At 41.3% G+C, this 15,438-nt stretch overlaps 1 protein-coding gene across 1 annotated transcript in view; it reads right to left on the bottom strand.

Moving 5' to 3' along the window:
- tnksa (tankyrase, TRF1-interacting ankyrin-related ADP-ribose polymerase a) overlaps positions 1–15,438 on the bottom strand; it is an 86,448-nt gene that overhangs the window by 52,103 nt on the left and 18,907 nt on the right. The gene's annotated exons all lie outside the window — the stretch shown is intronic.

The following is a 15,438-nucleotide window of genomic DNA, read 5'->3' on the forward strand; positions in this document are numbered from 1 at the left end:
CTAAAAGCTAAATCTATTATGAATAGGAGATAAATCCTGACCAGTCTGCTGTGATATGTAATTTCCTCCATGAAGTTCACATTTAGTTGTTAACAGCACTGACTTTTCTGTGTCTTTACCTTAAACAAGTAATCCATAAATAGTGCTTATCTTTTCTCCTCACTGCCATGAAAAGGTGGAATTCGCAAAACAGAAATTTGAAGAACGGGGGGAATTCATCTAGCTGACCTCTGCACCTGTAATTTGCAACAAAGGCTTTCTCTCATCGTGATCATCAGGGGTATTTTTAAACTTTGGGAGTCCCCCTTCAGAGTCAAATGAGAGCAGTTGTCATGAGTCCAGCAGTACTACCCCGGATGGATAAAACTAGCCAGGAAAGACCACACACATTGCCCAAATTGAGATTCCTTACGCCCCGGCAAAGATCTGCCAGACCAATCAAATAATGGCTGCTGTTGGGAGAGGCAAGACGTTTAGATGTCGCAAAATAACTTTAAAGAAAGGACAGTTAATAGCGATTAAGGCGTTCATCGAGAAGCATACGACGCATAATCCATTGCTCTGATTGGCTGTAGGCGTCACGCCATATAATGAAATATAAATGTTGTGTTATCAGACACAGAAGTTACAGTTTGCCAGTTAAATGCCATTTAAAGGCACGATATATTTAGCTTTGTTTAGCATACGGACCAAAAGTGGGGCTGAAAAGCCAAGCTAGATTGACTGTTTAACCTATAATTGGGCGACTGAACCAGTAATGTCTACTGGCAATATAATCCGTTGATATTTGATCGGGTTGATATCTTGTCATTTAACTTTGCTAATTTAATTCCTCTCAGTTTAATAAATATTTGGTCCACAAAAGTCGCACAATATTAAACAAGCATGACAAAGGGTTTTTCTTAATAATTAAAGACTATTCGCAAAGTAGTTTTTAGTTTTAGTACTCGCCGGCAGACAGCAGTGGCTGCTGCTTTAAACATATTGCTCCGCCCTACTTTAATCTGTGTGCTCAAGTTGGGGTTTAATGAAGAGCTGTGTGATGGATTCTTACTCTACGAATGGATTTTAATGTTATGGAAATTCAACGTGCGCTGTAGAAAAAAAAAAAAATCAAATGCTTAGCTGAGAATCAAGCCGTGCTATTACTTTATCATCGAACCAACGCTAAGTTGGATGTTCCATGTAGGAAGTGTCACATGAATATAAGGCTTTTTTAGCCATTGGTTTAGTTTAGTCTGTCACAGCTCCACGCTAAAAGCTTTTTTTTTTGTGAACCAAATTTGAAAAAATTATTGCAGGACATTGTTAGCAGTGCCATTTCCACAATGAAAAGTATTAGTCACGACAGAATACTGACAAAACTGAGGCCATTTGGTCAGTTTTTGGTATTTCAGGGAAGAGAGAGAGAGAGAACCACACAATGTACAAAAACTTTTATAAAAAAACGCATGAGGGACTTCACGGCTTCTACTAAGGTGACTGGAGGGCTTATTCAAACATGAGGCTGATACGGCAACATATTTACACAACTAAGTTCATATCCAAGAGCAGAGAGAAAAACTGGGGGGAAAAAAAACATAAAATTGAAATATGAAATAAAATAATAAAAATCAAAGGAAGATGGAGAGGTAACCGTGATACATATAAATGGAAAGAGGACGAGGAGGATGGGCTGTGTGTACACAGAGCAGACGGAGGGTGGGGTAGGGGCGAGGGAAGAAGAAAGGTTACAGAGAAGGGAAAAGGGGGAGGAGGGAGGAACAAAGGATTTATAGATGAAAGAGAGAAGGGATGATTAGGGATCTGGAAACTGACATGCATGGATTTGACACAGTATAATTGGTGTTAGGGAGGCTAAGGCGGAACAGCGAGAGGAAGGAGAAAGGGGGAGACGGCGAAGGGCAGAGACTGGCAGAGCAATAGGAAAATATGAATACAAAGAGAGAAATGGAGAGAGAGAGGGAGACAGAGAAACTAAATTAGAGGCTGTTGTTCTGAACCAGATTGATTTTTCCATTACACACCTAACAGCCACAGTCTTCACAGCCAGGTGCATTTTGTGTCGTTATTATCGTCAAAATTATTATTATCATCACCGCTAGTGAAGCATCACACATATCTATCTTATTGTTTTGTACTCTTTCTTCCACCAATTTTTCATTAGACTGCATCTATCTGAGTATTATCACCACAGACACCTAAAAAATCAGCTCTTGATGAGGACTGATGGGCTATTACATTTAGTAGTAATATTCGTACACACGAGATTGTTTCGCCACACAGGGAAAATGGAAGTGGGAGTGCTATTTAAAATCTTAGAAATTTGTCACACTCTAAACTTCATTCAAAGTTTAAATGGGCCATCAAACTTTGAACTTCACTGGCTTAAATGGAGTTTTTAAGCCTTTTGATATCTGTTCTACTTCTGTGGATGCGTCCATCGGGGGCATTTCCATCTCTGTGATGCAACGGTTTTTAAACAACAAAAAATACTTTGAACTCATGTCACCCTTCAGACATGCATTTTACATCAAAATGTTAACCTACACCTCGGGAAGTGATTCGGCCTCCTACTTAAAAGCACAGTCTGTATAAATGTGGATGCAGCCACTGTGATGTCATCCACAGATTAGTGGACTACAATTTTGAAACCCTGGAGTTAAACCATTTTGGCATTGCCATGAGTCTTAAGTGATCGTGTTTGGATGAAAGGATGAAAATGGAAAGCGAGAAGGTGAATCTGACTGACAACCTGAAGACACTTACACGCAACTGCAATGTCTCAATTGCAAGGTAGCCAAACTTTAAAGCATAGCCTGATTTTATTTATTGTCTATTTTCTATTCCTAATGGGAATAGAAAATAGACAATAAATAATTCCTAATATTCATAATTTACTAAATGAAAATGATGCTGTATTGAAGAAAACCTAAAAATAGCAATTGAGACCATTATGATAATATTATTATTATCATCTCATTAGGAAAATGTTTAATGAAACTCATTTCACACATGCACTGCACTCCTGACATTTTCCAGACATCTCCCGGAGGAGAGGTATGTGTGAGCGCAAATGCCTGAATCAGTCAGACTGGATATTAGATGGACCTCATCCTGCCAGCTAACAAGTACAATATCTGTGTGATGAGCCTTTGTGTGAGTAGAGCAGGTAACCACCCAGGGAATCTGCTTGTCTGCATATACCTTTCAGCTCTTTCACATATACATTTTTAATGATATGTCTGAATACATGTGTAACTGTCATCATTACCGACGAGTCCACATCCTCCTGCATACTCCACAAAGGCACCATGTCTCCTCTAAACAAAACCTAGTATTTCCTTTAGAATGTGTCAGACATGGACAATGTTCTTCTGTCTGCTTCGGTACAGCTGTGAAAGGGCAACTTGGGACAATGTCCAGGCTGATTCTCCAGACATTGTTCAGAATTTCCACAGCTGAAGCCAGACATTTACATATACCCCAGCCAAATACGTTTAAACTCAGTTTTTCACAGTTCCTGACATTTAATTGTGATAACCTGTGTGTTAGATGAGTTACAATGCCTTCCATTTTCAGTGGGTCAGAAGTATACGCACACTTAATTTGTTTAACCTGGGTCAAATATCCTGACATGTATCCAAATCATCTTCTTTCCTCAACTATTTTTAAAGTGCACCAGTTCCTCCTGCAGCAAATCACCCCCACAACATGATGCTTCCACCCCTGTGCCTCATAGTTGGGATGGTAATCTTAGGTTAGGAAGCCACGCCCTATTATGACCAAACAGTTCAATTTCTGTTACATAAGATAAAAGGGCATTTATCAAGAAAGTAAGATCTTTGTCCCAACAAGATGCATAAAGTAGTCCTAACAGACAAACTGCCAAAACTATATCATGTTCAAATGAAATCATCTGGAGTGCCTAAAAGTGGTTTTAATGACTTCAGCCTAAGTGTATGTAAACTTACCACGACAGCTGTATGAGAAAACGGTTTTGAGGTAATAAACCAAGTGAGATGTAGAGTCATTTTCTCGTAGACTCCTATGTAAATCAAACCAGAGCCTCCTGCATGGCCCTTTAAGGCACTACTGCATTGACTGCATCACTTTTCAGACCGAGAGGCTTCATCCAATATTTTTTAGATAGTCTGTGATTCAATTTTAAGTGTAACTGACACCTTAATGTAAACATACATCATCACTGTTACTTAGTATCTAGCTGAGCGTGCTGTCATACACAGTGCATATACAGAGCCATGAACATGAAAGGTAGAGTGCTCAATCACTATTTGATTCAAACATATTTTGAAAGCTTAAGTGATTTAACCCAACTGTGACTCAGGGGTTTTAATTAGTCGCTCTCACACGCACAAACATCAAGCAAGGACAAGAGCAGGTTATCTTAGTTGTTAATCTGCTGCCACTTCTCTGGGCTGCAGCTCCTACACTTCAGGCACCAATTCAAAACCCAATTAAAGACGTATTTTCCTTTCATGTACCAAATGTCTGAGACCACATCTAAAATCTGCCATATTCTCATGGAAGCATGGAAATCACAATGTTAGAGAACTTAATTCAACATGTGAAAAGAAGAAGTAGAGTCCATCAGCAAAAGTCCTGTCTAAAGAAGGCAGTCCAGTTGTGTCTCCAAGGACCAGTAGCTTCTCTAGACAATCATTCAAAAAGCCTAACACTTGGGGTGGGCTAAGATGCCAACAACTCGCAGTGGATGATGAAAAAGGTTATATTTAATGATGAATCCCAGTCTGAGATTTGCGGTAGTAACAGAAGGGTATGTGTGAGGAGACAGTTGGAGATGGAATGATGCTGCAGTATATCAAACCCAGAGTGAAACAGTGTTGGAAATATTCAAGCCTGGGGGTGTTTTCCCACTCTGGAGTTTGACACCAGCACTGAATCGACTCCACTCTGACCCAGGAGAAGCAGTACTCCATTCTTCAGAGACATGTTACGCACTCTGGTTTGCATCTTTGCTGAGAAGGATTCATACTGCAGCAGGATCACGAGCACAAACGCACCTCAAAGCTTTGACGAGCTACTTGAAGACTAACAAAGGAATGCTGACTGTCACGGACTTTACTCCACCTGAACTCAGCCCCATTGAACATTGATGGGGGCGCTTGAACGCTAAGAAATTCAAGCATTCTCGACAGCATAAGAAAAGCTTTGGAACATTGTCCAATCATGCTGGGAATGCACAAGTCATTGGGTTTTGCATAAACTTCAGTCCATGCCGGCTCGAGTAAAGCAAAAGTGGGGCGTACCAAATCACTTGTGATGAATGGAAGTAGTGGAATCTTCAGAGGCAGCTTTTACCGTAGTTTTTTTTTTCTTCAAGCTTGACAAGCCACTTTCAACTTTCTGAAAATTCACCGCCACACAGAAACACACCCTAACAACCACAAGACAACCGCACAGTCTCAACGGAATTACCATGTCTTGCGAAAAACACAAGGTCCGCGCAGCAACGACCTAGTGACACTCAAGCAACCAACAAGAACACGTGACAGCTGTCTAGACATGCTCTTTCATCTTATTTGTTGGCATATTGTTTCACAACATGAAAGACACACTTGGCCACAGTTCTGTCTCCCAATTAAAGTAAAGGAATGAAAAAAAAAACACAATATAGATATTTTAAAAGCTACAAGAATAGATAAGACAGAGAACTGACATAACAGAGAGATCTGTAACAGAGCTGAGAGAAGACCTGACTCACAGATCACTGCTATATTTGATTTAATATATATTTTGTTTTTTTTAATACAGCCACTGGGAGTCACCAAATACACAAATGTGCTACATTGAAGGACTATATGGTTCTTTAATAATGGGAAACGCGCAAGAAATGTAAAAATATATCTGCTACTGTGCTGGAACAAAAACAGCCGGCTTCCTTTAGGCCAGACTGCACCAGAGCATGACAGCTCATTCATGATAAGTGATACGGAGTCGGACAGTCAGTAAAAGATGTAAAACATTATATATCAATAGGAAAATGTTTGGCTGCATCTATACATTCAAGGTGGTAAATGACATGCAACGATATGGTATGAGACAGGGGAGGATGCATGTGTTTAAGTATGTATGAACACATCAGAGAGAGTGATGTCGACATTCCTGCTGTTTTCTGAAACAGAAAAGACAAGGACAAGGCTAAAGCTCAGGACAGGCTAGCTACGTCCTGAATGATGATATTATGTGTGTGTGAGTGTGTGAGTGTGTGTCTGTCACTCCCTTGCCAGAGTGCAGTAGACACCAGTGGTGACTATCTGAATTCTAATTGTTTTGCGTTTGAAAGCGTGTACGGCTTTGTGTGTGGGTGTGTTTGTTCATGTGATTGCATGTGCATGCACTTAGGTGAGTGTGTGTGAGACCCCAGGGTCGTGCACAGGTGAACACAAGTCAATATCAAAGAGTAACAATCTTCAAGCCTCCTATTGGGTAATTACTGCACGGGCGATTATCTTTCAGCTGGCAACAAGTTATTTAACCCCAACTGTTGCAATGAGTAGCTTCCAACCGTGTCGAAAGACACATCCCGTGGTCGTGGAAAAGATGTTAGTCTGTTTGAGAAGCATCAAATCATTGGCATGCATCAAACAGAGAAAACATCTAAGGAGATTATAGAAAGTATTAAAATTGGGTTAAGAACTGTCCAACGTATTATAAAAAAACTGGAAGTTTTTAATGGGGAACCAGCGCATCAGGGTAAGAAGAGAGGCAGATGAAGTGATGCACCCATCATGCCTAGTGCCTACTGTACAAGCCTGTGGGGGCACTGCTATGATCTGGGGTTGCTGCAGTTGGTCAGGTCTAAGTTCAGAAACATTATGTGCCCAAAGAATGAGGTCAGCTGACTACCTGAATATACTGAATGACCAGGTTATTCCATCAATGGAATTTTTCTTTCCTGATGGCACGGGCATATTCCAAGATGACAATGTCAGGATTCATGGGGCTCAAATTGTGAAAGAGTGGTTCAGGGAGCATGAGACATCATTTTCACACATGGATTGGCCACCACAGAGTCCAGACCTTAACCCCATTGAGAATCTCTGGGATGTGCTTTAGAAGACTTTGTGCAGTGGTCAGACTCTCCCATCATCAATGCAAGATCTTGGTGAAGAATTAATGCAACACTGGATGGAAATAAATCTTGTGATATTGAAGAAGCTTATCGAAACAATGCCACAGAGAATGTGTGCTGAAGCTAAAGGCGGTCCAACGACATATTAGAGTGTGTGACCTTATATTTGGTGGCGACTCTTTATTTGGCCAGGCAGGTTGCGTGTGTATGTGTGTGTATCTATATGAACCTTGCAGCAAGGACCCACTCCACTGTGTGTACAATAAGTGGCTGTGCAAGCGCAGATGATGCTGACCAATGCTGACTGGTCCATGAGTCGCCTCAGTGCCCAGCTGCCTGCTGGTGTGTTTGTGTGTGTCTAAATCAAATATCATTTATTGTAGGAGCAGTTTATCTGCTGTTACACAACAACCGGCTTTGAGTCAGGAGTTGAGCGATGCACTTATAACCTCAGCAAGGTCGCAACTGCTGAGTTTGTAAGTGGATCTGTGTGCGCTGAGACCAATCAAAGTGGGGGGAATAAATGGGAGATGAACGAAAATTTATAAAAAGAGGTTGTTTGGGCAGTTAGCTGGCCGGCTCGGCTTACTTCGTACACACTCATCACTTACCCCGTGTGATTAATTGCTGCACATGGTGCACCAGAGAGAGAACTGCTTGGATTCGTTGTGGGTTTTTTTTTTGTGGGTTTTTTTTGGGGGGGTGCCCACTCCGCCCTCTTTCATATTGCTGAGTTTTGTGAAAGTACCAATCTGGTTATTCGTCAGTGTATACTCCTCTAAACCAGAGGACGCCATTTATCATGATAGAACATCAGTGTGTGTCTGTCTGCGACCTTGAATAGACAGCCAAACCACCTTAAATAAACTGTGTATTTAATTGAGGTGACTCTGGGGCAATTACCATTTTATTGCGGGTGTAGTCAGAGGGGAGTCGGCGTGCGTTCAACTGGCCCTCACAGTTTTTTTTAGATAAACGTTTCATCGTCAGTGAGCATCATTTTATGGCCGATTTGGTGAGGATGCTACTGCTTGTCTATGGAATTGATGGTTATACTGTTAATGAAAGCAGGAACTAAGCTAAATAAATAACAAAAAGCAAGCCATGTGGTGTCGCCCTGCTCCAGGAGATACTACATGTTCCCATAGACTTCATAGGGATCGATCATTGTTTGTTAGACCCAGTACATGCAGTACATGTAAAGCCTTTACACTTCACTAACCGGGCGGATTCTGGATCTTACTTGGAGTAAAAAATATTTGGCCCTGATCTGACAAAGTCGTTCTCCAACTCCAATTTTGCAATTTTGTTATTACAAAATCTGCAAATAAAAGTCAGGTTGAATGTTGTTCAAGGACCCTTCTGTAAAAGGAAGATAACCTATGATTCTTTGTCATCCAAGCTTCTTTCTTTAACAACAGGAGCACCGCTGTGCCTGAGGACTTCAAGCTGCTTTCCTACATATTTCCAAAAATGCAAATTTTTTGATAGTATCAGGAAACCAGTTAGCATCCAAGAAATAGCCTCAATCCATTAGCAAAGACTCTCTTTGCTGCTGCTACTGCTTAAACAGATACAAAGGACAAGTACGAGTCTGCGAAACGGATTCCTCCTTCATAGGCGCAGATCTATAAACAACAACAAACTTCAGTGTGGACAAATAAATAAGGACGAGATTAGATCATAATGTAGCTGCCCTGACTGAGGCACACAAACAAATCTCACACCACAACCCAGAAAAGAGACAGCTCGCAATTATGGATGTGATCCTCAGCAGTCCGCCAACCACACAGACTGGCCCAAACTCAAATGAGTCATGATAGATTACAAAAATATGTGATTGCAGTATTTGACATTTATGTTGTATCTTCGACCAGTAACTTCTTTACTAGACAGGTTCTCTTTGTCTTATAGTAGTTCAATATTTCCAATATTTGTGTCCCACTTAAACTGTTCTGAAGAACAATTCTTCAACAGCTCCTTTCCGGAGGATAACGAGTTGGATTTTTTATTTTTTTATTTCTGTTCTTCAATTATTCACAAAGAATTAGATGTGAAAGTGTAAAACAATTCCTGCAAGGCAAACCGGGCTGCAATCTGTTTGAGATACTTCAGCCTTCCAAACCTTTCACAGTTCACTGGCATTTACAACCTAGGAGAAACACAATAATGTGCGCTGTTGCTTTTTAGTTTACTTAAAATTGTGTCAGACTATTCTGCAGAGTGACTGACTGAGTTCCACTAACTTACTCAGTGTTGTGGAGCTGTGCAGCCGTGTGGAAAACCAGGCAATTTCAGCTGCAGGAAAACGGCCCAAAAGGGGTGAGTGAATCTTGGAAGTGCTTTGAACACATAACATGAAAGATGGAAAAAAAAAAAAGCGTCACTTGGTTTTGCTTTCTTTGGTAGGTAGTTTTGTCCTCGTTTTAGATTTGAGGACAGCAAACGAGACTCGTGTAGTGATCCTAAAGTGTGTGAGAGGGTGAGTCTGAGGGGAAATAAGCTTCGCTCTCATTCATCACCGGGGACCAATCGAACAGCAGTCATCGTGGCAATCAATGAGTGTGTCACTGATAATGGGTAGAAGGCTACAAACTTGGCCTTGTAGACGCAGGAGTCCACTTTCTCTCGCGCACAAAGGTGTTGGATAGGCTGTCCTCTTGCGTGCATTAGCAGGACGAAGCCTTCTGAGCAGCTACAGCAGCGCTTTGTCTTCATGATTAGGCTGTAAACATACACACAGATCTGTGCTCCCCACGCTTCCAATTTCTTTGCATTCCTTTAAAGTGGCATCAATTCATCTCTCTGTTCATCTGTTATCCAAGCCAGTAAGCATCTTCATCGTTTTTTTTTTTTCCCTTTACACTTGCTCATTTCTCTTCACGCTTCGTATTTGCTTCCTCCTTCTACATCTATCCTTCTTTCCTCTTTCCTTTGTGACTTCCACCGAGGCTCTTTCTCTTCCCTCTCCCCTCATTTGTCTACATTTTCTCCATCTGACCCCCGCCCCCGTCCTCGCTCTCCAAACTCTCTCATCATTTTCCCCTGGCCCTTGTGAGAGCGTGCAGGGTAATTTTCTGCTATGTTAAAGCTGCCTACCCACCACGGACCTTTCCTCAAAGCACCCATTTCTTTCTACTCCTTATTTACAACAGAGCAGAGGTGCTTGCTGACAGCATGTAAAACGGAAACACACGTCCACAATTTCTGCAGGAGTACACCGTGTAGTTTTGTTTTAAGGCTCATGCAGCAACAGCAGGAGCAGGAACGACGCCTTCCCAAAGCTTCTGTTGAGCACTGCTTGATTTAAAAGAAACGCAGGGTGAACAGGAGCTCTAATTGATTTCAGTGGATGAAACCTTGCCTGGCAGTGACAAAAATGACATTAGTACCAGTTCCAGTTACGATGCGACGACAGGAATACCGTACAAAAACGATTAAAAGCCATTTTATTGTCAGCGGAGTCCTTTCTTCTCTCCGTCTCATATGAGCATATCCTTCCAGCCGCAGTTCCTTTATCAGTGGGAGTCCATTATTGTTGTCTGCGAGTCATTCCTGGGGATGAAATCCTGACTGTGCCAGGACGACATGGTGGGTTGTTGACATAAATGTGCTTTTCTGCGTTTGTGCATCGAGCTTCTTTAAGTTCTCCGTCTTGATGACAGAGAGCAGAAGGAGACCAACAGTCAACTGGATGTGGAGTTGAAAGTTAACCACACAGGGACATTGTGTTTGTCACATTTAAATCCTACTTGAATGTCAGAATAAGACAAGTATCTTTAGGGCCATAACACTAAAGGCTTGTACTGCGGGACATAGACATATGCATGTAGGCAGCACCGGTGCAAGCCTGTAAAAACTCTGTAAAAACACCACCCAAACGCTAGTCGTTGCTGTGTCTTTTTTGCCAGAACGGTTAATTTTTATTTCTACTTCCTGCTTCACTTTCAACAATTGCGACTTTCGCAGACATTTTCGCTGAAGACGAGTCATACAAATGTCTGTGTCTCCAAAACTCCCTTTCCTCGATGTGTTTCATCTTCATTGATCCAAAACAATCAACTCGAAAAATGCAGAGATACTACTAAAAATACTAGATAATACTGAAAATACTAAAGCGGAAACACACTACTACCAAACGGACCAATCACAGCTCTTACAGGCTGCGTCGCCGTGGCGCATAGTTACATTTCTGGGGAGGTGCACGTCAGCTATGGCGCTAGGGTCTGTGTAGGGTCTGCGTAAGCTCTGCGTAAGCTCTGCACAGTCACAGTAGTTACGGCGTCAAATCTGCACAAAAGTCTAAACCGCCTATAACTCTGATGTCCGGCCATTTTACAATGTCAGGGCACTGGTGAGCATCCGTTGCCTTTTTCCAGTGTGTCCCAAATCATTCAGACAGTTGGACCACTGTCACCAACTTTCGGCCGTTAAATTGTTAAATTGGTGACAGACGAGATTATGAAAGAGATCACTCTGATTGGATGGTCAGTTTAAGAGCATGTAGAAAGCTTTGTATGCATGCTCATACAGAAATATTGTGTTTTCAAGTGAAATTTTGTGAAATACGTTGAAAATTTACTGGATGCTCTATGTTTTTACTATGTCTGACTTTGATCCCGCTTGATTTTCTACGTGTAGCTTGGCATGGCTGCCGTTAACAATAGCATGGCGCGTATTTTTAGTAGAGTTGAGAGTAGCATCTTTATTATAAGTATGATCTGTGTGTGGTCACTATCAAGTTAATTCAATTTAAGAAACTAATTAGCATCTATGGCTGAAAATGTTCTCTCTCTCTCTCTCTATATATATATATATACAGTAAGATTCTATATTTCGTGGTTCCATTTATGGATTTAATCACGCTTTGTTAAAGGAAAGCTGCCGCAACTTCATCCATTAATCCATAGAGTATATAAAATTTGATCCACGGACCAAGATGGAACTCCTTGGTCTTCACCGACCTATCAGCTGCAGTCTGGTAAAAGATTACATTGACATAGCCTTGCACTTTCCATACTTGACCCATACAGAGCAACACCTTGTGTGTCTACAGTTTTTTCATCAGGGACAATAACAGTCAGAATTTTAATCTATGCCCTCAGATATAAAATAAATTTTAATAGCAAAAAGCTGAAGTCATGTTTTGTCAGTGCCAATTTATATCACACTATTGAGTCATCCCACCTGTACTGATGATCATATGGGAATTTACCTCCATTTATAAGACAATAAGCAAGACTGTTATCTGTTTTTTAATCTTGAAAGAACAGCGTTAGCATGAAAAACAACAAGACACAACATCAAGGCCAACTAGTCTACATTCCGGCAGATTATTCTTCATCTGACTTCAGCCTTTTCCACTGCACTCAAGAGAATGCAGGCTGTGCTAATATAAAACAAGTTTGATCATGCTGGGCGCATCCCAGACAAGGTCAGGAGCACATTAGGGCAATTAAAAAGAGGTGATTCGATATTTTCTAATGAAAAAACAGACACTCAAACTGGCTACACAGCTGTGTGGTGGGAACCTTATCTAGAACAAACAACAATGTGACAAAGTAGCATAAATGGAGAACAACTGTTGAACAACTGTTGAATTACATGAATTTTGATTTCTTTGAAGGATGACATAGTATACATGCTGGAGCAAATGCTGCCACTCATATAGGAAAATAGATCTTAGGAAGTCAGACTGGGAGAATGTGAGTGCAAACACGAGTTAAAACAAGACGGGCCAAAGGAATAAGTAAGTGCGTCTGTGTTTTTACAAGTGTGCGTGTTGACGGAGGTCCAAAGTGGAGAATTGATTTCTCTGAGGCTCAGAAGCAGCTAGTCTGTGAATACCAATCAGAAGTAATTAATAGCAGCTAATGGACTCTGTTTCTCACTCTCTCTGTTCTTCCCTCTGTTCATTCCTACCAGTGTTTCTCTCTCTCCTTTTAATTATGCAGCCAGAATGCATACAAAGATTAATATTTATTCTTTTCCGTTTTAAGTGCCCTAGCTATAGGATTCCAGACAGACATTTCAAACTTCACAACTTCAAACCGCCTAATGGAGTGCCATCATGTCAGGGGCTCGTCTCCGACGAATAATCGCATTTCAAGAGTGATGCCTAAACCCCAGAGATCTGGAGAAAACCAGGGAAATGCAGCCTTCTTTGCAAAAAAAAATAAATGAAACCATCAACAAGACACATTATCATTATCAGCAGCCTTTACAATCTCAAAATCTGTTGACAAGTGGGAAAATATATTGTGACAGCGTCTTTAAAGCTGAAATCAAGTTAAAAAATGCCACCCAATTACTAATTGCAGCTTCTTAAATGTGAGGCTTTTACACAAAAACAAGACGACTGAGGGTGACAGATCAGGCACTGGGACACTGGGAAGAACATTTTGACCGTTTTCTAGTACTGAAACACAGAAATACCTTACAGATTAATAGATTATGAAAACACTTCTTAGTTACAGCTCAAATAATATTTACTGTGCATTTGAGTTCAGGCGGTAAGCAGACCTAGGCCAGTGGAAAAGGCACTGCAAAATTTTAAGTATATACAGTCAGCTGCTGTATTTGTTCTTGTTATCAGACTGAGCCAAATGTCAATTATGGCTTGTTAATAATTAGAGTGAGTAAATAGTGCCATGCTTCTCACAACCATCCTTCCCTTCTATTTATTACCCATGCTAGCAGTATGTTTCCAAGGGTGTCGGTCTGTCATTCACACCACCTTCGCGACAATTTATAATAAACTGTGTAACCAATGATTATCAAATGTTGGCATGCTAAACCGCAAAACCTAAGATGGTGATCGTTATATTTTCTAAATATCACCATGGGTAGTATTGTCATTGTGAGCATACCTGTGTTAGAAGTGGTCCCAAAGCCTCACAGTTTAGATATTCTTGTTATTTAAAGTCTAGTGACTGCCTACATTTACCATGCTATACCTCTAACACCTCACTCATAACAAAGCATCCAACTTTTCACCTTTGTGCACGCTTCGCTTTCCCCTTCGGTGGCTCAAAGTTCAACCCAAGCACCTGTCACTCATTCTGTCTTCCAGCCTGAGGCTGAAGTAAGCTTCTGCTTCTTCTACAGGTGTTTTTTTTATTATTATTATTTTTATTTATATACAGTGGGGGAAATAGTTGTATAACCCTCATGCTGATTTTGGTCACTTTCAAAGAAACTAGCGGCCTATAATTTGTATGGTAGGTTTATTTGATTTATTTTAATTGATAAAGACAGGATATGCACAAAAAATAGGGAAAAAAATACCTTGGTTATCAATGCATGTGCATTAAAATACATATTTGATCCGCAAGCAAAACATGACTTGGTGTGTACTTGGTGGAGAAACCATTGCTGGCAAGTACAGAGGTACCACGTTTGGACACCAGGCTGTCCCTTGGCAGCTCACAGTCTGAGCTCCCTCCACAGATTTTCTATAGGATTACCTTCTGGAGACTGGCTAGACCACTCCATGATCTTAATGTGCTTCTTCTTGAGCTACTCCTTTGTTGCCTTGGCCGTACGTTTTGGGTCATTGTCATGCTGGAAGACCCACCCACGACCCATCCGCAGTGTTCTGGCTGAGGGAAAGAGGTTGTCATCCAAGATTTTACGGTTCATTGCCCTGTTCATCTGCCCCCCATGCAGTGAAGTGGTCCTGTACCCTTGGCAGAGAAAGAGCCCCAAAGCATAATGTTTCCACCTCCGTGCTTAGCGGTGGGGAAGGTGTTCTTGAGGTCGTAGTCAGCATTTCTCTTCCTCCAAACATGGTGAGTCCAACTGATGCCGAAGGGCTCAATTTTGGTCTCATCTGACCACAACACTTCCCATTCCTTCTCTGAATCATTCAGATGTTCACTCTCAAACTTTATGTAGGCCTGTACATGTGCCTTCTTGAGAAGGGGGGCCTTGGAGGCACTGCAGAATTTAAGTCCATTTCGGTGCCGTGTGTTACCAATGGATTTGTTGGTGACTGTGGTCCCAGCTGCCTTGACATCATTAACAACCTTCTCCTGAGTAGTTCCAGGAGCCTTTGGCATGTTCACCCTTTCCCCATGAGGTGAGATCTCGCACAGAGCTCAAGACCGGTGGCGATTAATGGTGTGATTATTCAAAAATGGAACAAATACAAAATAACCAACAGATGTCTCCTTCACACCAAGCTTCTTGCTGATGTTCTTGTCGCCCGTCTCATCCTTGTGCAGGTCCACAATCTTGTCCTTGACTGCTCTTTGGTCTTGCTCATGGTGGTGGAGAGGTTGGAATAAAAAACATTGATTCTGTGGACATGTGTCTTTTAT

This window comes from Chelon labrosus (assembly GCF_963514085.1).
Source record: "Chelon labrosus genome assembly, chromosome: 22".
Lineage (NCBI taxonomy): Eukaryota > Metazoa > Chordata > Actinopteri > Mugiliformes > Mugilidae > Chelon > Chelon labrosus.